Source organism: Gallus gallus, chromosome 8 (genome assembly GCF_016699485.2).
Source record: "Gallus gallus isolate bGalGal1 chromosome 8, bGalGal1.mat.broiler.GRCg7b, whole genome shotgun sequence".
Classification (NCBI taxonomy): Eukaryota; Metazoa; Chordata; class Aves; order Galliformes; family Phasianidae; genus Gallus; species Gallus gallus.
In genome coordinates, this window is record NC_052539.1 from 20,319,618 (window position 1) to 20,339,213 (window position 19,596).

General features: G+C 52.3%; 1 protein-coding gene across 12 annotated transcripts in view; it reads left to right on the forward strand.

Moving 5' to 3' along the window:
* The window catches only part of RNF220 (ring finger protein 220), a 165,621-nt gene that overhangs the window by 65,091 nt on the left and 80,934 nt on the right, over nucleotides 1-19,596 (forward strand). The gene's annotated exons all lie outside the window — the stretch shown is intronic.

Sequence of the window (19,596 nt, forward strand, 5' to 3'; positions counted from 1 at the left end):
GCTGGTGCTCACAGCCCTGTGTCCCCTTCGGGATGCTCTCCCCCTCCACGCACCCATCCTGCCCCTGGGGGTGCCTGCTCTGAGCCGTGCTCTGCAGACCCCATGACAAATCCCAGAGCCACCAGGATGCCGACCCCAGCCATGCTGTTTAGACGGGCTGACAGCAGCATGGCTGAGCCAGAGCAGGCGGGAGGGCATGGGACAGCATCCCAGGATCTGGGAAGCGATGGGTCCTGTTGGGGCCACCCAATAAAACTCAGTGAATCCCATGCCGAGGGAGCTGGGGGTGTCGGTGGCTCTGCTCCCTGGGAACAAGATGGTACGTGTGAAATGAAGGCTGAAAATGATGTAAGTTCATCCTGTTATTTTCTGCTTCTCTTTCCTGTGCTCATCGCATTGCCTCGAATAACCCGGCCATAAATCCTAGTGCTCCTGCCTGCCCCACGTGTACATGCCCAGTGCTCATCCCCCCCACGTGCTCGCCATGAGGCTAGGGGGAGATATTCCAGACCCTCTGGGTCCAGCCCTCTCCTTCCCCACCTCATTGCTTATATCTGGGCCATTATGTTCGACAGGGAGAATTTGTTTCTGTCCAGAGCAGATGCCCGGACAGTCTCAAACCTCTGAGGATTTATCATCCTGAGCTTTTGTTTGTAGGTCTGTGGGACCCCTCTGCCCCATGGCCGAGCCCTGATGCTTCGCTGTCTCCTCCAGGAGACTCTTGATGAGTGGTGAGGTATTGGTGCAGGCTGCCCAGGGAGGTGATGTCCCTGGAGGTGGCACAGAGGTTTAGTGGGCATGGCAGTGATGGGCTGGTGGTTGGATTTGATGGCAGGACTTGATGCTCTTAAAGATTCTATGATTCTATGAGTGGGCATGGTGGGGATGGGCTGGGGTTGGGCTGGATGACTTCAGTGATTTTTCCCAATCTCTGATTCTCTGATCCTATGAAAGCAGGGCAGTACAAACCAGGCATGGGGATGTCCACTGCACGAACTATCAGTGCAATCGCATGGGGGTGGTGAGCATTTGGGCTCTCCTCCTGCCCTGCAGCCACGAGGACGAGGCGTCCCAGCATTGCTCTGGAGGCCATCAGGGAAAAGCAAAAGGGTGCACGGCTGCTCCACCACAGCCCCGCTGCCCCTTCCCCTCCCAGCCACCCACATTCCTCCGCAGCGCCGAGGAGGGGGCCAACCTTTGGCACCTTTATTGACACTCCCTGAGTTCATACCGCGGCTCTACAATCTTTCCCCGAGATTATTAAGAATTAATTGATCGCTTTTATATTCCCCCCAGTACCCAGTGCTGCTCCGCGACAGGCGGTGGGAGGAGGCAGGGAGCAGGGAGGAGGGAGGGGTGTGTGTAAAAAAAACACACTGATAAATGTTAATTACTCTTTTACAGCCCTTGTCAAATTCCAAAGCAAGTCGTAAATTCATTAAACTCTAACGGATTAAGCACACGCAGCTTATTTAGTCGCCATAAACAAGATCATTTGGATGTTGATTTTCCCCTTTTTATTGCTCCAGAAGAAAAGGGGAAAAATCAGATCAGGGAAGCAGTTGGTGGTTACCAGGGAGTCAGAAAAGTTTGGATTTATGTAATATCTTGTGTTGCTGTGTTGTCGCTCTGTGGCAGCTCTCGGTATCTCCCAGTCCTCGGGCTGTGCCCCTTTTGGCCCAGCCTGCGTGGGCAAGGCAGGGAGCGTAGCACAGAATCACAGAATCACTAAGCTTGGAAAAAACCTCTAAGATCATCCAGTCCAGCCTTCCACCTACCACCAATACTGCCCACCGAGCACATCCCTCAGTGCCACATCCCCACGGTTCCGGAACACCTCCAGGGACGGTGACCCCACCACCTCCCTGGGCAGCTGTGCCACTGCATCACCGCTCCTTCTGAGAAGAATGTGTTCCTAATATCCAGCCCTGGTGCAACTTGAGGCCATCCCCCCTCGTCCTACTGGGAGGCCGCTCCTGAGTGGGGTCAGGCAAGGCAGAGATGGGTGCTGCCCCATGGTGGGGTTGTGCTGGGCTGCGTTGTTGGCATGCCCTATTGCCAGATCTCCAGCAGTGGGATGTTCCCAGCTGAGCCCAGCGGCAGACGAAGGCACATGGGGAGGGACACTTGCTTCCACCAGCAATGGGGGGGGACCAGGCACCCACTGCTCTGAACACGGGGACAGGACCCGAGGTCTGGGCCCTACATTGCTGCCAACCCACTCTGCATGCTCGCCATCCTGCTCTTGCACTTGTTAATAATGCAGGCTGACCTCCTGAGCGGTGAGAGTGGGGAAAGGAGAATGAGAGGAGGGTCACGGAGATTAATTAATACTCAGGGCTCTAATTATGAGTTTCTTCAACACCGGGCTTCTAATGAGGAACAGGCACTGAGACAGCTCCGCGTCCCGCTGCCCCGCTGCCGGCCCTGCTGAGACGTCTCCTGCATCCCAGTAGCACTGGGGGGAACGCAGCCAGCCCTGGCCACCCCAAGCACATTGTGGGGACAGGGTGAGGAGGTGGCCCAGAGGGACCCTCACAGCCCTGCAATGTGCAGGTCAGGATGCTCCAACACCCGGCAGCCCCCAGCGATGCTGCACGGCAGCCGTGAGCTGCAGGCAGCAGAGGGAACTCTACACCCCTCTCTGAGTGCCCTCTAAGCAGTAGCTAACAGCCACTAGCTAATAACTTTATGGCTTCAAAGCAGCTCATTTATCATGCTGAAGTTTGTTTATGCACTACTTATATGGTGCATTATAGCAGATCTGTGTTTGGCTGATAAATTCCAAATGACGAGCAAGGCTACCAAAGGGGACCCACCGAGTCCAAAAGACCAGTAGCTTTTTCCTGAACTCTGCTTTCTGAGATAAGGATGGTTTTTCCCTCTTTTGTTTCACAAGGAGAAGGAAAAAAAAAAGGATGACAACTTGTAAACCCCCCCAGAAAATCTTGTTCCAAACCGAAATTCTTGTTCCAATTAAGTTTCCCAGTGCTGTGGTCCACGTTGCGGGTCAGAGGAGGAGGAAGGATGCCTGGGGAAGGTGGGGAAAGTGATGCACATGGGCCCATACCAGGAGATTTGTGTATGTGCAGAGTGAGCATTGACAGATTCCTATGGCATCTGGATCATAGAGTCATAGAAGCACAGAGCTGGAAGGACCCACGAGCACCGCTAAGCTCCTGGCTGTCCCGATGTCCCATGATGTCCCTGGGAATGGCACAGCTAAGTCCCTTCTGCCTTCAGGAAGCATGTTTTGGGGGCAGCTTGGCAGCTTGCTAGTCTTATAATCATAATGTTTGCCATTCATTTTTTCATTGTTTTTTATTGTATTTGTCAATACTTTGAGGTTGTGTGTGTTTTGTTGCTGAGCACAGCACAGCTGCTCACCTGTACTGGGTTAATCACTTGAATCCTGCTAATAATAATGACCTTCACATTCTGGCTGGCTCTATCACAGGAGCCAAACCCACTCTGCAAACAGTGCTGAGCTCGGTCTTCTGACTCCGTGCAAACAGGATGGGTCGGGATTAGTGCTGCTGCAGCAGTGGGGGAACTGAGGCAGGAAGCAGAGCGTGCTAGGCTCTGCTCAACCTTTGCTTTGACCATCAGATCTCACACCCTGCTCCAGTTCCCATGGCAGCTTCCACAGGTCTCACCTGGGATGCCTTAGCATCCCTCCGTGGGGGATAAATCCAGGACCTTCCAGCCTGCAGCATCCCACTGCCTGTCGGCCGCTACCTGTTGCACCCCATACCTGCTCCTGTCCCAGCCATGCGGCTGCATCTGTGGCTGCGCGTCCCGGTCCTGCAGGCTGTAAATACTGCCAGTGTGTCGGGGAGGTTGAGCGGTTTATGGCTCAAGGTCAGGCCCATGAATCATAAAAAGGTGTCGGAAGGAGCATTAACTCCTAGCCTTCGCTCAGTCGCTGTGTGGTTTCAGGCGGGGCCCCGGAGGCAGTGATTAAAGGGTGCACCTTCCCCTTTCAGTTTTACGGTAAAAGGAAAGCAGTAAATTAGAAGCCCACAGGCTGGGGCAGGCCAAGTCCCAGCAGTGCAGTGCCTACACAAGGATCAACCCTGAGAGCCCATGGCTGCCCCATGGCACAGCCCTGGGGGGGGGACCCGGCCCCTCCGTGTGCCCAGTGGCTCATCCTCAGCTCATCCCTGTCCCAGGCATGGGATCACAGAATCAGTAAGGTTGGAAAAGACCTCTAAGATTGCCCAGCCCAACCCCAACCCACCCCACCATGCCCACTGACCACATCCCTCAGTGCCACATCTCTACTGTTCCTGAGCACCTCCAGGGACGGTGACCCCACCACCTCCCTGGGCAGCTGTGCCACTGCATCACTGCTCTCTCCGAGAATAAAGTGTTCCAAATATCCAACCTGAACCTCCTCTGGAGCAACTTCAATGTCCCTGCCCGTGTCAGAGGTTAGAACTAGATGATTTTTAAGGATCCTTCCAACCAAATCATTCAGTGGGATTCCTGTTCAGGTCCAGACCAGATGGTGTATGGGGCTGAGGGGACCTGGGGGACACCCAGCGCTGCAGGTCCACCCTGCATGACCATGGAAAGGAGAGCAAACATAAGCCTGCCTACCATTTCCTATAGCTCATCTCATCCACGGCGTCCTCCACAACCCCTGGTCTCAACCCATCGCTGTGTTGCGTCCCAGTTGGGGTTGTCACCGGCGTGCAGCGGCGTCCTCAGCGCCCAGAGGCTGCGGGGACCCAGCCGGCCTCGGGTAGGGCTGCCACCGCCTGCCTGCTGCCGGTAATAGCAGCGGCCGCAGGGACGCGGCGTGCCGTGCCTGCCCTCGGAGCTCGGAGACGAGCTGGAGGTGGGCCGGGCTGCAGGAGAAGCTCCGTGCCCAAAGCTGGGCCGAGGCATCGTTAGTCTTTGCGGAGGGATAGAGGGAAACTAGGAACCTGCCAGGAGAGAAAGCGCTTCTCCCTGCCCTAAAGAACCCAGCGTGTTTTTCCCCCCTGGGGAGTGGCATGGCGGAGGCCTGGAATTGACGGCGCTGCCAGCGCTGATGGATGGCGCAACGGAGGGAGCAAAGCGGGTCAGCAGAGCAGAAAGGAGCGCAGACAAAGAGGCAGCGTCTCCGGCTCCCAGCCGAAGCAGTGACACCCAGTGCCGGCGCGGTGCCCACAACAGCCCCGGCTCTGTTGCACGGCGTGCTGGCACAGCTGGGGTACCTGGGAGCGCCCCGTGCCGCTGCGCTCGCCCCGACAATGGCAGCCTTTCTTCAGCCCCCGCACAAGCTGCCATTGTTCAGGCGCTTCCCTGAGGTCCTGCTGCTCCCAGGAGGGTTTGCAGCATCTCAGAGCCGCTGGGGCTCCACTCGTGTTGATAAAATGGCCAGGTTTGGTTTTTTCGGGCAGTGCCGCGGCGGGACACCTGGTTCCTCCCAGCTGTGCTGCTGTGCCAGCCCACAGCCTCCCCTGCCTCGGTTTCCCCGCTGGTGGCTGAGGTCCCTTTGCAGGTGTGCTGTGCATCCGGAGATGTTGCAGAGCCCTGCTGTCCAAAGGCCCCGTGCTGAGCGTGCTGCCCCGCTGCTCGCTGCTCCCACAGCCACGAGGAGGAGTGCAGGGAAGGGGCTCAGCTTCAAATCGATGTTGAGCGCTGTGATATGAATCTCTTATCGCTGTTGTCATTGTAATGGCTGGGACCAAAATGCTGGGCTGAGCGGGAGCCAAATCTCAGCATCGTTGGGGGTGAGGAGGAGATGGGCACAGCAGGAGATGGGGTCCCAGCCTCGGGGCTGCCCCAGGTCCTTCCCAGCTCCTTACAAGTAAAAAAGCTCCTGATGGCAAGGGTGGCAGCAGAAATACAGGAGTAAAGAAATAGACCCTGTATACCCAGGCCGTTCTCAGGGTGGAGGCACATGCGGAAGGGCAGACCAGAGGGCCGACATTGCTCACCAGGGCCAGGGGAAGCTTCCTGCTCCCACCTCCACAGCTCCCCATCTTGTCCAGCCCTTAATAAACAACTTGGGCATGCAGCTCTCATTGCTGCGCTGGCATTTGGAGGTGTGGGAGCAAACGGTCTCTGGACCAGAGCTGGGGGCTTCTAGGCCTTTGTTCCCATCAGACCCCAAAAGCAGCTTTTCCAATGGATAAGGCAAAGGGTGCAGGCAGAAGCAACATCCCGGTGCCCTGATGGATGCCCTGAGCTGCGGTGCCATTCCCACCAAGCCAGCAGACATGCTCCGCATTTAACCCCTCGTACTTGTCCGCTATGTTTTATTAACAACTGTTGATTGGGATCCCAAGGTCATTCATCCGTGCAGAGACACAGATAAAATCTAACACTGCTGCAATCCCCTGCATCTCCAGGCCCACCAATCTCATCTATCTGCAATCTGTCTTCCACCACGCTTCCTTCCAGCTGCTGGGCAGCTCTGAAGCTATGGCTCTGGATGCAGGTTGCACATTTGCTCAGTGTCGTGGAGCGGGTGGTTGGGGTGCTGCCCCACAGAGGTGCCTCGGGGTTTTGGCCATTTAATTCCAGGAAGAGCACTCTGTCAGGGCGAGTGAAATTGGCCTGATGCAGGATTTATTAGTGCTTCTTTCCCTCTGCCTCCTGCTGGGTGCTGTGCTAAGATCCCATACCGCACAGTCATCTCGCTAAAGCCGAGGGGGGCTTAGTGCTTAAATGGTTTTCTTGCTGCTGCAGAGTTTAGTGCTTTGAGACCCGGCTGAAGTGACAAACAGGGCAGAGGGAGGTGGGAAAGCAGTGCTGGGCAGCAGGAAGCCCATTGGTGTCCCATGCACCATGTGTGATGCACATGGGCAATGCACCAGGGGATGTCACATACCCCTATCCATGGCATGGAGATTAACTCAGCTCTGGTGAGAGGTGCATCTGTCCAGCTCTAAGTTTAAACCTCTTGGAAACGCTTTCTTTAAACAGAACCAATGTGAAAAATCAGAGCTTGCCCGTATTTTTAGCCCTTGCTCTTCTGGCTCTGCCAGCAGTTCTACATCTTCGCACGTGAACACACTTTGAGCTCGGCATTAAGCTGACCGCTCTGGCTGTATGCGCTGCTGGGACACTGCTGCAGTAACCATCCGGCTCTGCAGATGGGGATAGCGGAGCTGGGAAACCAGCCCCGGCTCCAGATGGCACCTCGGGAGGTGGCCCTGCGGCAGGAGGGCACCTCGCACCCCAGCACGCTGCAGTGATAGCAGCCAGGGCTGCCCCAGGGATCCCATGGGTTGCACAAGTCAAGCGTTCCAACAGGATCTGGGGGAGAGCGGGGTAGTTTTATGGGTAGTGATGGTATTTACAGCCCCGCAGGCTGAGGCACTGATCCCCAGCTAATTGCATCGCGGCCCTGGGGGCAGCGTTGGCCCCATCCTTTCTTTGCAGCGCTCTTGGCTGACCAACGTCCCATGAATGTGGGGTGGCTCAGCATTCCCTTGCTGGTAAGGTCTTCAGTGGGTGTCACTGTGCACTGAGACTTCCCTTCATGGGAAGGGCCAGAGATTGTCCCTTCGCCCCACTCCTTGCTTTGTCCCCCCGCTGCAGTATCACAGGCAGCCCTGCAGCACACCCCGCATTTTTTTCCCATCACCTGCCACGGGCCCCGCATGTTTCCATTTAGCCAACATAGTGGAAAGCTGTAAAACATGTGTCTGCTTCCCAAGGAGGGAGAAAAAATGACTTCAACAGCTTGGTCCAGTTAACAACTCAGGCTCTCGACTCCACTGCTGGCTTGGCAGGGACTTCGCTGCATGCTCTGCACTACTTGGACCAAGGTGTGAGTCTGGAGGGAAGGACGCATATGAGGAAGGATATTTTGGGGATGGGCTGCCCCAGGGAGCGGTCAGCAGCACTACTTTCCACCCCAATCTCCACGGGCTCCTCCCAGCGCAGCTCCCCATCCATCCCATACATTTACCTAACGCTAATGAGACGTATTGATTGGAATGATGGGATTTGTAAAGGTCGCAGGGTTAAAGTACATAAAACCAGCCTTTCTGGAGCTGCAATATCAGGGCCGATGGGTCTGGTGGGAGAGATTAAAGGCCTCGTGCTGCAAGAATGGAGAGAGCTGACAGCAATTACATTTCAGATGTGTGCATAGTTATAACTCCCTCCCACAAGACAGGCGGCTGTGTCCCCACACTGCAGAGAGGGTCTGCAGCCCTCAGCTCCCTTCCGAAGGGAAGATTTTGGTAGAGCAGGTCAGGGAATGAAAGGGGGAGAAGAGAGGTTGGCGTTCTCTTTGAAGAGGTGGTACCCTGCCCCATCCCTGTGGCTGGGGTTGGGTGCCTGTTTTGGTATTCCTAGCTTAAGATAGCATAGGGATGCTGTAGCAAAACCGCATCAGTGGCATCTCAATTCCTAAAGCACCGCAGTCCCTTTTGTGAGAGCAGGACTCCCACTACTGGTAATGAGCTGGCAGCTCATTAGAGACACATCTGTCCCCTGGGAAGGGCCCTCCATCCCCAGCAGCCCCTGCATAAGGGCTGGGAGGTGCACAGCCCTCACCCCAAACACTGCAGGTGAATGGAGTTGGTTGGAGATCTGTCCCAGGTTTGGGTCAGGTGCTGGGGAGCTCAGTCCCTCACGCTCAGCCCTGGGCTGCTCCCACCAAAGGGACCTAGCTCCTGGGGACCCCCTCTCAGCCCATTATCCCTCTACAGCAGCAAGAACACCCATCTCCATATAGTTCAGGCATCCCCGAGCTTGCTCTGCCTTTATTTATCCCTCCCACGCACTCTCCTTCGCTCTCTCAGATGGTAATGAGTGGTTTTCACTGGGAACTAAATGAAGTTGATTGCCCACTGGTGTCTGCCATTAGTGGTAATTAGTTAAAACATCAGAGTATAAACAGTAAATTGGCTCTAATAATTAATACTAGCACTCAAGCATATGAGAGACACAGAGACTGGGAGAGAAGCAGCGGCAAGCTTGTAAAATCAGCTGGGGCTGTTTTAATTAAAAAAGAAGGAATGTAAGTAACACAGTATTGGAAAAAGGACAAAAGCCATCAGGATCTCACTCGTTAGGAGCGTGGTGGTGTGTCTCTGGGAGCAGAGCTTGGATGAGGGCGATGCAGGAGCTGCTTTGCTGTGGGTTTCTCCAGCATTGGCTTTGACCTCTGGGTTCCTTTGGGGAGGAGGAGCATGGCTCTGCCAGGGTGTGCAGATCCCACAGAGAAAGGCTGGGTTTTCACTTAGAATAATAAGTTTTCTACCCATTTTTGCCAGTGTTCGGGTGCATCTGCCCTTCTCCTGGTTGGGGCTTCCCAAAACCATACTTTGAGAGAGAGCTCACTGCCCACCCCACGTGATGAAACCCTTCTTCTTAGCAGTAATGCTGGGGCTGGGGCTGAGCCCCACGGTGGCAGTGAAGGGCAGAACTGTGGGGCAGAGCTCAGGGAGAAGGGGGGCTGTGTGCATATGGCTATTAATCATCCCCGCGTGCGTTAACCATGCTAATGTCGTAAGTGACAATAGCCCATCTTGGCTCTTGATTTAGGGTCTGTGAACGGAAGCCGGGCTCCTGGGAGTAAATGCGTGAATCCTCCGCTGATACTAAACCTTCTAATAAATCTCACGCACACCAAAAAGCCCTGGGCACTAAATCCCAGAATCCGGTAATTGAAACCCTTACGGCTCTCAGAAAAAAATGTAACCGGTGAGTGGAAGCGAGTGGATGTTTGTACAGAATATCCATCCTATCTGCACCTGATTATCTCCGGAGGAGACAAAGGAAACCCCGTGCTCCTTCGTCATGCACTTCATTCCCTGGGCTTAAATAATCCTTTGGGAAATGGTCGTGTTGGTGTTTGGGGGCTCTGGCAGTGTCCCATCACCACCAAATGCTGCTGAGGTCCACTTTGCATCCCTGGAGATGTTCAGGCACGGTGGAGATGTGTCACTGAGAGACACTGTCTAGAGCAGTCACAGGCATAGGCTGATAATTGGACTAGATGATTTTAGTGATCCTTCCAACCTTAATGATTCTCTGATTTGGGTTGGGGCTTTGAGGAATTCTGCATTGCATAGCCTGCATAGTTCTGCATATATATGGTGGAGTTAGGGTGTTTTTTTTTTGTAGGTTTTTTGTTGTTCTTGTTTTTTGCTTAAGAAAATATTGTGTTGGTGTTTTATTCTGCTTTTAATCTCTGTCACAGACCGTGCTTCAACGCCTTGGCAGGAGACTTAATAAATATAGTCATTTGGATAATGAATGGTGATGATCCAGGTGGGACTCAGGGAGGTCGTAGAGAAGGGATGCAGGGGGGCACCTGGCTGCCCCTCGGAGGCAGAGGACTGCATTTGCCATAGGATTGTCCCCACTGGGGTGCGGGGGCTGCCCAGCCCTCTCACCAGTGAGCATCCTGCATTGTGGGAAGGAGCCCATCACACCAGGGGTCCCTTCCAACTTGGGTTATTTTATGAATTATTTTCAGAGATCGCCTTTGCTGGCCCCTTACCATCCAGTTGCTCTCCTAAACCTCAGCGGCATCCCTCCCCACCGCTGTGCTCTCTACATGGCAAAAACCCATCGCAGCCATTTTCGGGTTACCCCATGCCAAGCTGTGAAGGACATAGAGCACGGCTACCCACGTGTCACATCTCCCAAGCCATGATGGGGCCAACCACTGGGACCACGGGATTCCCATCACCTCCCTCCTCTGTAGCCCTTCCAAACCTGGAGGGAGCCCAGCACCCTCGTTTCTCAGGTCACCGCTTGGCTAATGGTCTATTAATTTGTTCAATTGTCCCCTGTGAGACAAACTCAATTTCTGCCCGAGATTCCTCCCTGCCTGTCGACGTGGTGATGGATAGGATGAGCGGATGTCACCGCTGGCCCCAGCGCCCGCTCAGCTCTCCGGGACCAGCACTGCTTCACGCCCACAGATCCATCCCTCAGCAATGAAAAATGGCAGAAATATTTAAGGACAAATAAGGTTTACAAACCCAATTTAAAATTATTACGGGAGGCCCCGGCTGCAGATAGGCCCGAGCCGATTCACGGCGGCAATCAAATCGAATTTCCTTATCGTTGTATTATTTTAGGGTGTTATCTGGCCCCATAATGCAGTTATAAATTCAATTTCATCTGCGAGCGTTCATTGTTTACTGTCGCCTGTTTGCTGGGGAAAATGTAAACACTTGGCGGCCCTCGGCTGCAAAATTAATTTCTGGCTGAAAAGGGAGAAAAGGGAGAAAAAGTGGAAAGCGAGAGGAAAAATAGAAAAGAGGAAAACGACAGAGCTGGGTGTGGGATGGACACACGGACACGGACAGATGGGCGCAAACGGCCATCCCCTCAGCTGCAAAAAGGAGGAAAAATACGCAGTGACCTGCTGGGGCTGCCAAGGGAAAGTTGAAGGTCTCCCATTAATTCCAGACTAAAAATGACAAATTCATCTTCTACGACAATTAAATGAAGTCAGTAATTGATGCTAATTGATCTTCAGCCGAGAGGGCTCTTACTGCCTGGCCGTGCTCTCCCATGCTCCAGCCCCTTCCCATCCCCTCCCCGCCGGGCGCTGTCCCCACTCCATGGCTTTGGTTTGCCACTGGGGACGTCCCCAACGTGTGGTGGCTGTTCCCACCCAACAGCCCCGCACGTCCCTCGCTTCGGGGCTTTGCCTTTCACTTTTTCTTTTTGAAGGCAGGTACCAGGCCTGGCTGCCTTAGCGACAAAGGATTTATAGCCTACAGCTGTGTAGGTTTCCACTTAATTTTTATAAGCCCAGCATAAGAGCCAGCGGGGGGTAAAGCACACTTGGATTTTCTCTACTTAAAATATTACAATGTTAGCACTTTTGCTTGAGCCCTGAAAAAGGGGCGGTGGGGGGGCTGGATGCATGCGTGTGTTTGGGTTTTTTGGTGTTTTTTCTTTTTTTTCTTCTTCTTCTTTTTTTTTTTTTTTTTTTTTTTTTTTACAAGAGCCCTTTAATCTCAAGCCAATATGTCAAAATCAAATTAAGCCTTGGAAGGGGAACGGGCTCAGCGTGCCAAGCGCACTCTCTTGGTTGTAAATGTACAATTGTTTCTGGGAGCTGTTATGAAAGCACCGGGGCTGCTGCCCATTAAGGGACCGTGATGTCATGTCCTCTGGGGTAGCAGGGGATGGACCTGCTGCATCCCTGCTTAGGGACAGTGGCACCCATGTGGATGGGCTTTGTTGCAAGGCAAGCAATGACAGCACCATGAATGTCACCGATCTTTACTCTAAGCCCATCTGGGATGATCCATGGGCGGCACAATAGGGATGCTGCGTGCCTGCTGCAGGCTGCTTTTCCCATTCTCTTTGTGGCAGTGGTACCAGGCTGTGCCCCATGGCTCTGGACATAGGTGGGTGACAGTGGGTGTAACTGGTGTGCAGGAGTTGCTGGAGAGCAACGGCGCGATTTTGTTCCATGGTCTTTATAGGTTCCACTAAATCCTTCGTAACATACGGTAAATAACATTTATAGCTGGGATGGGTGTTTTACAGGGGCAAAGCAAAATCCAGCTGCAGAGATGCAAACAAATCTCCATGTGCTGAGGAGAAGTGGCCGCAGGGCCCTGATAAGCCCCCAGTTTTGGAGTAGGAGCATAGTTCTGGTCTCTTCCTTTCTCTTCCTGGCACCAATGCCTCTGTGTACAGTCACAGTTACAAACAGATCCCTGCATCTCTTCCCCATCAGCGCGTTAGTCCATTTGCAAAAAGCAAATAGATGGCTTTCTACCATTATACATGGGGTCAGCTCTAAGGGCACGGGTTAGTGATACACACAGGGAAGCTGAGGCAAAGAGCCTTGCTTCAGAGTGGGATACCAATGCTCCAGCAGAGCCAGGAGGAAGCTCTGTGTCTGTTGTGGTGCTGGACACAGCGGGTAGGGACCTGTCCATGGGGGTGGGGAAGCACAGAGGTGCCAGAGCATCACCAGTTCATAGAATCATGAAGGTTGGAAAAGATCTCTAAGCTCACCCAGTCCAACCCCAACTCATCCCCACCATGCCCACTGACCACGTACCTCAGTGCTACATCTCCACAGTTCTTGAATACCTCCAGGGATGGTGACCCCACCACCTTCCTGGGCAGCCTGTTCCATATACTGCTACTGCATCCCACTAGTGCATCCCAGTATCAAATCCCAAGAGCTGCATCACAGTACCGCATCGCAACACCGCATCCTTCCCCATATCCCTGCAGCCACCCTTGGCAGGGCTGTGCGTGACAGTGGTCCAGGCTGCCCAGCGATTCCCAGACGTGCTGTGCTTGCTGTTTTCCGGGAACCAAGAGGCCTGAGCAGAGATAAATAAGTGATACAGACATCTCTGCACTAAACACACATGACGCGCTCCCTCCGGCTCCCCCCCACCCACATAGTTCTATTAATCCTGACAAATTATGACGTACAGACGTGTAATGCAAACTGATTCATCATACATTCAAATCTGCTGTGCAGGAGCAGCGGGAGGGCAGAGGCAGACAAGTGTATTACACGGATAATGTATTTGACGTATTAATAAAACCAGCCGCATTGCTCAATCTGGAGAGAGGGAGGGATGCCGATACATCATGACAGATCACATATTGATGGAATCCAGATGTTGGGAATCATAGTCTTGGGGCCTTTCTTGTATTGACTAAAGGTAAAAAATGCGGGCTGTCAGCACATTAAATCTCCGCTCGGCACACGGAGGCTGGGGCAGCGTTATTTATTCCTGGAGCACGAGGACGCTGCTGTCTGCATCCCACATCCCTGCCCTGGGGCATGAGGAGGCAGGAAACAGCCTGAGCCCTCCTGGCCCCTAGTTTTTGGATGCTGTTGGCACAACGGAGACCCACCGGTGTGGTTTCAGCACAGTGTTAGCAGTGATGCTTCCTCTTCCCATGTTTTGCTCCCTTTGGATGGCCATGCTGCTTGACTCCATCCCCTTTTAATGCTCATTCTGAGCCAGTCATGAGTGGTTTGGGTAGATGCTCCTGTTTAATGTGAGCATTACGTATCTACTTACACGTAAGGGTGTATCCCTGTGATATTTTTAGAATTTTTCAGAGGAAGATATTGTTACTCTTGCTTTCATGGGTAAAGGTCATCATACCAGTAATATCTTCAACTTTTATTTTAACTCACGATATCTTTTTAAGATGAAATTATCTCATTTTGAGCCTGTTTAGGTTGGATTCTTTAAAGGCCACTTGCATTCTTGAAGACTGACTGACTCCAGCATGTATGCAGCCAAGTCCAATTGGATGCACATCTACAACACCCACTGTTCATGCTGAGGGAGGCACGGCTCTGCAAGCCCTTGCACAGTACCCTCTGGCTTTATGGCACCTTGCTGCAGTGGATAGGGAAGGATGTCTGACCATGGCGAGAGATGAAATGATCCAAAATTCATAGAATCATGGAATCATTATGGTTGGGTAAAAGCCACTAAGATCATCGGGTCTGACCATCTACCTGTCACCGCCATGAGTTCAGATGTGTACATGTGTTCAGATGTGCAACAACTTGCATGGCATTTTCCCCCTATCAGAATGAATCAAAAAGCAGGAAGTGAGTAATTTAGGGAAATACAAAGCAGATGTTGATACATCGATGTCTGCCTGAGGGAAGAAAGCCTCAGCTTCCCTGCATGGAGACAGCAAAGAGCTAAGGTGAGCGGTGGCTCTACTAAGAGGAAGGCTTGATCCTTCCACAGGACTCATTCCAACAGCACAGCTCTGGGACAGGACCCAGCAAGGTCGTTTTCAAGCTGGAGAAAGGCAGCATAGAAGAAATATAAATTGCAATGAGTGAGCAGGACGTGAAAGCAGGGAAGGCTCCTCAGATGGGGAGCCGGGGAGAATGATGGAAGGAACGTAAGAATGACAAAGCATGTCGTTCCAGTGGAGTGCAAGGCGATTTGCTTTAGCTCATTAAATACTGCAATAAAATATTAATAGTTATTGTCCCTCTATTTTTTGTAATTATCCTTGCAAAGAAGGATCTGCTGCGAGTCACTAATGTATTCCCAGCAGCGGGTTGCTTTTTAATACGGTGATGGCAGTCAGGGGTGAGGAGGGGGTGGAGTGGAAGCGTTTATGTGTGGCCAGCAAATAGTTGTATGATCGGGGTCATTAGGGAACAGTGCTGTCTGCAGCAGGAAGGGGCAGAGAGGCTGTGGGATGGGACGGGGGCCTGGGGACACATCCAAGTGGTCTTGAGGCCACGCTGGGTGTGGTGCTGAGGACAGCTCCAGGTTCCCCCCATCTCATGGCCACCTCAACCTCCAGTGCCGTGCCATGATGGCGGCAGTCTGTCCCAGCCATTTGCCTGTCTGTCTGCCCAGGCTGGCGGTCTCTAACACCCACGGTGCCCCTGCATCCCACACCCGTCAGCCGGCCCTGGGGAGGGAAGTGGCGCTGACAGGTATCTAAGCGAGGCAGAATTAAGGGAAATGATAATAAATGTAGATGGTCAGGCGGGGGAATGAAATGATCCATCTTTTGCATGTTAGCAGAGAGGTGCTGGCGGCCCCCCCCGCCCCACTCCTGTTCAATCAGGGCCTGTCAGACCTCCAGCGGGCTGGCATTTTTGTGAAGAATCTCTCGGCTAAAAATTGTTGTCATTCCTATTTCCTTGTTATCAGTCGGCAGCACCTCGGCGGAGCCCTGAGATTAACGCGGAATCGCCGGGCGAGCATCCATTCCCGAGGAGCCCTATCCATTACGCCGAGCTCGGCGGGTCCCTCCCGCCTCACCTCCCACATTCATCATCTTTAACGCTGACAGCCCGGCGCAGGCCTTTCAAATTTATCTCGCCGCGTCCCGGGCAGGGTCTATCCGTCAAACTGTGCGAGAGGGAGCGAGCCGAGCTCAGGCTCTTTTCCCCTGTTTGTCGGGGAGGGAGAGGGGGGGACCAACCTGCCCATGTGAGGGACTCGGTAAAAGATTGGTCCGAGATACACAATTAATCATGGCTCGCATCAATTTGCTTGATTTACTCCCCGGAGGGAGAAGGGGCGTAAACACGGCGTGTGCAGAGGCAGTGTGGAAACATAATGTGTCTGTCTATAGGAAAAACATTAACACATCATCCCCGTTGTGGGTGATTGATGGGGGAACGGGAGAGGGACAGCCTGGAGCTGGCAGGGTGACAGAAAGCTGGGAGCTCACCAGGGGGACGGGGGAACCATGGGACCATGCCCAGTGCCTGGCTCTCCCTGGGCCACAGCTCCAGGTGAGGATGGGCAGAGCGTCCCATCCTCATGGTAATGCAGAATCCAAAGCAAAACTGCTGTTGCACACCAAAATCTCCATGCACACTCAATACTCTCAGGGGTGTCCCAGTGTTGCTTGGCTCCTTGGGGTTGTGGCTTCATAACAAACTTTTCCTCCTCACTCGAAATCCAGAGAATCATAGAATCATGGACTCACAGAATCACAGAATGGATAGAATCATAGAATGGTTTTAGTTGGAAGTGACCGTTCAAGGTCATCTGGACCAACTACAGTGAGCAGGAGCACATAGCAGTGTGTCTTGGGAAGACCCATCCATGTGCAGCGCACCCACAATCCCCATTGGTAGACATGGAAGTGCCTTAACGTTCAGCCCAAGCACCACACTGTGCCCTTCTGGATGGCTCAAGCAGAGAGAAGAGGCTGAGTTTTATAACGAAAGTTACGGCTGCATTTACAGTCCAAACATCCTTGTGACCAGTTGCAGGGCAGAGAAGGAAATGCAGAGAGGGGGGGATGATTTGATGTGTCCTTCATTCATGCCCTGTGGCTAAGGAGCCTCCTCCTTCCCTGCACACACAGAGCTGGGTCCTTGCCCCAGAGCCCACCCCATGGATCTCGGGTTAACCATGATCAGAACACAGGAGCAGGACCCTGGGGTCCCAGCCCCATACCTTCCATGGGGAAGGCTCTGTTGGCATAAGAGGCACCCACACGGATGCCATCTGCAGTGCATGGGGTGGCGTGTCCAATGAGGTTTTTTTGTTTCGTCTCATCTTGTGGAAATTACCCATAATTTTGTGGTGGCTGTTTAATATATATATATATATATGTATGTATATGCTGGGTTTTACAGCCCATTTTTATCACCTTTTTATTATCTCGGGTCAAAAGCTTTACTGGGTTGCATTCAGGGAATTATGCAAACTAAGAGAAAATACCATAGCAAAACTATAGATTTTCTCATTAAACTCTGCTTGGACATGTAGTTATTGTAGTAAAACTCTAGTAACTATTACAGGCCCTAATATAAAATTATAGTTTGACACCTCAGTGCGATTGGCCTTGCACTGCGGTTAATTTAACCCCTTCCATCCCACTCTAGAGGCTTTTGCTGTCAGTAGGCAAGACAGTTTGGGGACAGGGAGAGACAAAGGGGTGCCAACCAGCGCACTACAGCCCTGGGAGGTTTTATTACCAACTCTACGAAATCCATGGGTTTTTCTTCCCCATAGTTCCCTCCAGCTCTGTGAATGTCTGGGGATATGGAGGTACTCAGGTGTGGGCAGGATCCCACAGTCCCAGGTGGGCAAAGCCAGGCAGGAGCGTGCCGTGGGGTCATGGTGCCCAGTGGAGCAGCCTGCTTGCTTTGCTCATAAATTGCTCTGTTTCCACCAACTGTGTTATTCTCCCAGTCCTGCTCTGTGAGCAGTGGATTTAAGGAGCAGTAAGCATATTCAGCAACTTAATTATCTCCGACCAGATTTTATTCTCAATTACACTCAAGTAAATCTTGAACGATTTCATTCAAGTGGAGGGCGTTCATCCGCCCTTGTAAGAGATAAAATTGGGGGAAGCATCACCCGTGCACGTCAGCAAATCTCTGCTGCTCACTCTGCAGCAACAGTGGGAGCTTTTTGGCACAACGATGGGAGCGCAGCACTGCGCTTCCTGCACGGCAAAGCCTCGTTGGTAATAACCTGGGGTAGCATGACACTCCTGCAACTTCATTCGAGGGAAACACTTAATCATATTTATTATGTAAACACAGCTTGCCATGCCCCCATTAAATTATTAATAGTACCATTAACATATTTACATATAAATCTTATAGCAATTGATGGAAACGGCTTCAAGAACCTCGCGGTAGCTCTCCTTTTATAATGGATTCTCCCCTGCAAATACCCATTTATTAAAGAGACAAAATATTAATTTTTTTGTTCAATGTCCATGTCAGAAATGTCACCTTTTCCTTTTTGCAAATTGCCATTTACGCAAACCCTACTGACTTTGTATTTTCCCATCTTAAAGAATGGCCTGTTTAAACAGGAGCAATTAAGGAGGATCGGAATACAGATATTTCAGCCATCTCAGGTTTTTTTGGTTAGTGATCGAGCTGGCGGGTTCTGCTACTCATTCTTCTGCAAACTCTTTGTCTTTCCTAAGCAGCCCGGCCCACACGAGCGCTCCCCATTAGGCTGTTCTCTGTAATTCCTTAATGCCTTCCAGGTAGCGGTATCCCAGGGTGGTTTGCTCTCAGCACTGCCAACTTTCACAAGTTTATCACAAGGCTCTCAGGGTTTTTTCTCCTAAAGTTTCAGCCTCTGCAGTCAGGCAGTGATATAAGAATCTCGGCTTTTGTTTAAATAAATAGGAACGGCATGCTTCACGCCTGCAGGCAGGGCAGAGAGCTGATGTGTGCTGTGAGCAGAGCCCTCAAAGTGCAGAAACCAGAAGGCAGCGAGGGAGACGATCAGAGAGTTGAGGAGCCACGAGATAATTGAGGTTGAAAGGGACCTCGGGAGGTCCTTTTGGCACCAAACCTCCCTTCCTTCCCAAGTATTTCACCATCAGCCCTTCTTATGGTAACACTGAAGCCAAGGAAGGAAAGAAGAAGCAAGAAATAGAGCTTTTTTCCTTCCTCGTTAAATGAGCGTTCCCCCAACCCACTGCATGCAGCCCCCGCATGTGCTGTTACAATCGTCTCTACAAACTCCCTCTGATTTTTCAAGCAATTTCTCACGAAACAGGCACTTTCAGAAAAATCATAAGAAAGCAATCATTTCAAATTGGTCATTTGGGACTCAAATTACTAATCTAATACATTTTTTATTGAGGGTTCCTGAAAGGTTCCATAAAACACCATCGGCAGAGCTGCCCAAACTTGCCAGCCTCCGTGTTTGACAAATCAAACCCAACAATCCACTTTGCAGCTCAGCTTTAGGGCCCACGGAGCCACCGCCGCGTTTATATTTCTACATCAATAGTGCCTATCTGGTCAGTTTTAAATTCCCTGGGGTGTCGTATTTTGATTTATTTATTTATTTATTGCTTGGGCTTAGGCCGGGTTTTTATCTGGGGAGGATGGGAGAGGAGGCTCAGGGGTGTTCTGGAGAAGACGCCACCGCTGCTGCTCTCTGCCGCTGGCCCTTCCCTGGGCTGCTCTCACCTCTCAGTGTCCCCGCATGGTGTTGTCTTTGCCCCCAGGACACGTCTGGCTGGCTGTTTGCTTTAGCCAGGGGCCGGCAGCATGCCAGCACGTCTCTGGGCTTGGATGCGGTGAGGCACAGCAGTGCCAAAGGCTGGGCTGGCCGGCACGCCGTCCACGTACCCAAATAGAATGGGAGTGCAGGCTGAGGTGTTGGGGCCATCATAAACATCCACTGCTGAGCAATGGATGAG